The 5,285-nt window shown below is 44.9% G+C and overlaps 1 pseudogene across 1 annotated transcript; it reads left to right on the top strand.

Moving 5' to 3' along the window:
* Positions 1-499: 499 nt before the first annotated feature.
* On the top strand, positions 500-4,583 carry LOC147890014 (calcium-transporting ATPase 5, plasma membrane-type pseudogene; annotated as a pseudogene). Its single transcript, XR_015542738.1, has 2 exons — positions 500-3,926; positions 4,215-4,583. The product of XR_015542738.1 is annotated as a calcium-transporting ATPase 5, plasma membrane-type pseudogene (transcript).
* The last annotated feature ends 702 nt before the right edge of the window (positions 4,584-5,285 follow it).

Here is a 5,285-nt window from a genome sequence, read left to right as displayed (position 1 = left end):
AGTGCAACCAAGCAATCTGTGGCAAGCAAAAGGAGTGCAAACAATAGATTCAAGCAAAAAAAGGCGAGGCGAATGCAAAACAATGTTTGATTCAGAGAGCGAGACGAGCAGACAATCTTTTGATGCCAATCAGAATGACGCAGAGAGAGAGAGACGAGCAGATGATGATCGTTTGAGGAGCGCGAAGTGATCAGAGGAGTGAGCGACGACCGTTAACAAGCTGCGCTCTGAGCGTTGGAGCTTCGTGCTTTTTTTCGGTTGAGGATGATGATGATGATGCAGCGAGAGCACTTGCCAAGAGCGCGTGATGGCCTCCATCTCCAACGGATTTCTTTTGGTGAATCGTGATATCGGCAATCAACGCGGGGATTCAAAGCGCGTCACCGAACAAACGCGTCGATTCACGAGAGTCCGCCTGCATGACGCGCCTAATCCATGCTCCTTGGTAGGATTTGAGCACTGCCCATCGCCTTCGGTAAAATTCTCGTTTCCTCATCGTTTTGTTGTAATTCTTGCTTCATCTTGCTGGATTTTGAATATCACACAATCCATGATCCGGAAGAACCTCGTCTGCATGTGGCAACAGCGCACAAGCCTGGCTCCTACATGGTTCTGCGCGAAGCGTATCGCAAATTCTCCTGGAGTAGATCGACGAAAGGCTTCCTGCAATGAGCTTCCGCAGTCGCTCCTCCTCCTTCAATACCCCCCGGGATGATGGGACGGTCGCGCAACAACCCGGAAGCTCTCTCCCTGATGAAGAGAATGCTGAAACTGGCGATATCTTTGACATTCCCCCCAAAAACTCCACTGTGGGAAGCTTACAGCGCTGGAGACAAGCCACTTTTGCTCTTAATGCAGCTCGGAGGTTCCGGTATACTGCTAGCATCGAGGAAGAACAACTTCGATTGGAAAGACTAAGTAAATTCAGGAAGACTGCTCATGCAGTTCGAGCTGCGCGTAGATTCCAAGCGGCGGCGTCCGGAGCCGATGAAGCTCCTGCCGATGAGTACCCTGTACCTGATGGATTGGAGGTGTCGCCCCAGAGATTAATCCATCTAGTTCAGGAACGCGATTCTGTATCTCTTCGACAGCTCGGCGGTCCAAACGACGTTGCACGTAGGCTTAGAACTAACGTGGAAAAGGGCATCGAAGACGACACTTCTCAAATTCAGAAGCGCAAGGTCTCTTTCGGCTCCAACACTTACCCCAAGAAACCTCCCAAATGTTTCCTGGCTTTCTTCTGGGACGCTTGCAAGGACCTTACCCTTATCATACTTATGGTTTGTGGAGTCTTGTCGCTTGTCTTTGGGATAAGAAGTCATGGCATCCAAGAGGGCTGGTAGGACGGTGCCAGCATTGCCTTTGCTGTACTGCTCGTAATTCTTGTCACCTCCGTGAGTGATTATAGGCAAGCTCTCCAGTTCATGACATTGAATGAAGAAAAACGGAACATTCAGATGGAAGTCATTAGAGGAGGTCGGAGGGTGAAGCTGTCTATTTTCGAGCTAGTCGTGGGTGACATAGTATTCCTTAATATAGGGGATCAGGTACCTGCGGATGGCCTCTTTGTGCATGGGCATTCTTTATCGATTGACGAGTCAAGTATGACCGGTGAAAGTGAGCAAGTGCACGTGGACCACAGAAATCCATACCTTCTGTCTGGTTGCAAGGTTGAGGATGGCTTTGGCACCATGCTTGTAACTGGGGTTGGAACCAATACGGAATGGGGCCAGTTAATGGCAGAAATTGGAGAACGTACAGGGGAGGAAACTCCTTTGCAGGTTCGCCTGAATGGTGTTGCTACCTTCATTGGAAAGGTTGGTTTGTCTGTCGCGGTTTTGGTGCTCCTCATACTTATCATTTTCTACTTTTTTGGTCACAAAGGGGGTTCTAACAACTCAGGAAAGTTTAGGGCAGGACAAACTCCTGCAACTGTTGCAGTAAATAGCGTTGTGGACATATTTGCAATTGCTGTCACTATTGTGGTAGTGGCAGTACCTGAAGGCCTTCCGTTAGCTGTCACGCTGACTCTTGCATACTCCATGAGAAAAATGATGGCTGATAGAGCCCTTGTAAGGCGATTGTCTGCTTGTGAAACTATGGGCGGTGCCACTGCTATCTGCAGTGATAAAACAGGCACACTCACTCTAAATCAGATGACAGTAGTTAAGGCATGGGTTGCAGGTGAACTGAGAGAACCTGTTGCAGAATTGCAGAGCCTTGCTGTGGGCATATGCATCCTCCTCCTTGAAGGGATTTCTCAAAACAGCAGTGGTAGTGTTTTCATTCCCCCAGAAGGTAAAGAACCAGAGGTGACAGACTCCCCAACAGAGAAGGCAGTTCTATCTTGGGGACTGAAAATTGGCATGGATTTTGAAGCAGTGAGGTCTCAGGCCACCATCCTACAAGTTGAGACGTTCAATTCAACAAAGAAGAGGGCTGGTGTTGCTTTGAGATTTGCAAACAGAAGAGAGGTCTGTGTACACTGGAAAGGTGCTGCAGAGATTGTATTGCATGAGTGTGATACGATGTTGTGTGAAGACAATTCTAAAGTTCCTATCACCGAAGAAACAAGAGCAAATCTTATGAAAGTAATCGAAAGAATGGCTGCTGAGAGTTTGCGGTGCATAGCATTTGCCTATAGAGACATTGATGAGGAGGAGGTGCCTACAGGGGAGCAGTTGGAAAAATGGAAGATTCCTGAAGGGCCCTTAGCACTGATTGCAATAGTTGGAATCAAAGATCCTTGCAGGCCTGGCGTCCGCGAAGCTGTCGGGCTCTGCCAAGCAGCTGGTGTAAAGGTGCACATGGTGACAGGGGATAACATCATGACTGCGAAAGCAATAGCTGGCGAGTGTGGCATACTCCAAGAAGGAATAGCTATTGAAGGAGTTACTTTTCGGAACTACAGCGATGAAATGAGGAAACAGGAACTACCAAAGATCTCTGTCATGGCTAGGTCATCCCCTTCAGACAAGTTGTTAATGGTTCGAACTCTGAGAGAGCTGGGTCATGTGGTTGCTGTGACTGGAGATGGAACGAATGATGCCCCTGCACTTCATGAAGCAGACGTTGGCCTTGCAATGGGTATTCAAGGAACAGAAGTTGCTAAAGAAAGCTCAGACATCATTATATTGGATGATAATTCGCATCTGTAGTCAAAGTGGTGCGCTGGGGCCGCTCAGTATACTTCAATATACAAAAATTCATTCAGTTTCAGCTGACTGTTAATGTTGCAGCCCTTACAATAAATTTTGTCGCTGCTGCTTCATCTGGAGATGTTCCCTTGACAGCAGTACAGTTGTTGTGGGTAAATCTCATAATGGATACACTCGGAGCGCTTGCTTTGGCCACTGAGCCTCCAACAGATGATCTCATGCACAGGCCACCAGTGGGTCGCAAAGAACCACTGATCTCTAATGTGATGTGGAGAAACATCCTTGGACAGGCTTTCTATCAGATCGTAGTGCTTCTCACCCTGCAGTTCAGAGGCAAGGACATAATCAGGCTGAAGGGACCTGATGCAGATGACATTAATAACACAATCATATTCAACTCGTTTGTCCTTTGCCAGCTATTCAATGAAGTTAATGCAAGAAAACCAGAAAAGCTGAATATATTCAGTGGGCTTCTCAACAACCGCCTGTTTATGGGGATTTTGTCTACTACTCTGGTACTGCAAGTGATAATTGTGGAGTTCTTAAATAAATTTGCTTCAACTGTCAAGCTAGACTGGCAACACTGGTTGATCTGCATAGTAATCGGCTTCCTCAGTTGGCCGCTTTCTGCTGTGGTGAAGCTGATTCCTACTCCTAAATGATCACTTTTGTGTTCAAACTGCTTGCCAAGGGGCACACAAGAGATAGTCAAGGGAAGAAATGGGTGCCAATACACATGGAGTAGCTATTGTGCAGAACAGTGGAAAGGTGATTTATGTGTTTTGGTTAAAGCTGCACAAAAGCATTTATACTTTGATGTCAGTTTGAAAAATTTGAAGGTAAAGTAGAGCATAGTGTTTTCCTAGTTATTGGCAAGCTTGTGTCGATGAATATCAAAAAAAGTTCTCAATTTTTGCTTCGGGTGCCTGTAAATTGTGTGTTCTCTTAGAAAAATTCAAAGCTAAAAATTAGAAATGCACGATTGAAGGTAGAAAGCAATCAACTATTCTGTCCAACTAATTTATTGATCAATTTGGGACCGTCATCTGTGTACAGAGTTCCTCTTACATTATTCAGCAGCTCCTGTGGGATGGTTGTTTCCTTCCAGTGCATTTTCAAACAAAGTGCTTGTCAAGTGCAACACATTATATGGTCAAGCCGAGAAGAGAGTGATGGAAAGGGGCTATGAGGACAGATTTAGGAAGGCCAAGTTGCTAACAAGAAGATATTTGGACAGGTGATGTTCTATTTGGGTTTAAATTGAAAAATTACTCGATATCACGGTGATTCTAAGAACTTTCAAATGGAAGTTGCATTAGTAAGTTGCTCAGTGTATATTCTGCTGATTTCATTATAGCCTTTCTCTTTCCCCAGTACCAGTTTTGTTTCAGTTCTATGTACTGAGCCCCTTCTCTATTGTAAGGAAACTTTTGAAGTGGAAGGAATGGATGCCTAAACTCTCCAAGCAGGCTGCGGTTGCATGTGCGTTTCAGCAGCATTTAGAAAATTCACAGAGACTTGATATATATTTAAGATTATTTGAACACATGTTTGGTACCATTAGGACCGGTCTCACTTCATAGTGATTGACTAGATTTAGCTACTCTTTGGAATCATGACCAGTGCCCCTTACTATCAACTAAATATGACTTCTAAATGTCTCTAAATCTAACTAAACACGCATGGGAAACTTGGAGCTGGGAAGGTTCGGATCTTATAGTGATTGGTGACTCTCATATGGTAGGTTTGAGAAGGACAGCTAGGAGGGAAAGGATCCGTCATTATTGGTGGGAAGCCAGCTTGAGATGAGACGGAAACCAATGTGTTGATTTGTCAAAGGGAGACCTAGGGTTGGTTAGTTGGAAGATGGACTTGGAATGAATGCCAGCAAAGAACGGGATTCATAATCTAAGCTCTACATAGGCACACTTCTCCTTATTGATCCTTTGGTAAGAGCCTTGTTGACACTAAGCTTACTCCCATTAGCTCATTTTATCAAGTGACAAGCCAACATGTATCTTGAAACAAAAGCATTTAATATTTTTATTTTGATATGAAAATTAATTCAAAGGCAAAAAAGCATAGAAATTTGCAAAATCTCCCATATAATAATACAAGGGGACAGCA

This window comes from Dipteris shenzhenensis, chromosome 19 (genome assembly GCF_047967505.1).
Source record: "Dipteris shenzhenensis isolate YYH24624 ecotype China chromosome 19, Dip_SZ_1.0, whole genome shotgun sequence".
In the NCBI taxonomy this organism is placed as follows: domain Eukaryota; kingdom Viridiplantae; phylum Streptophyta; class Polypodiopsida; order Gleicheniales; family Dipteridaceae; genus Dipteris; species Dipteris shenzhenensis.
This window is presented reverse-complemented; position numbering and strand designations above follow the sequence as displayed.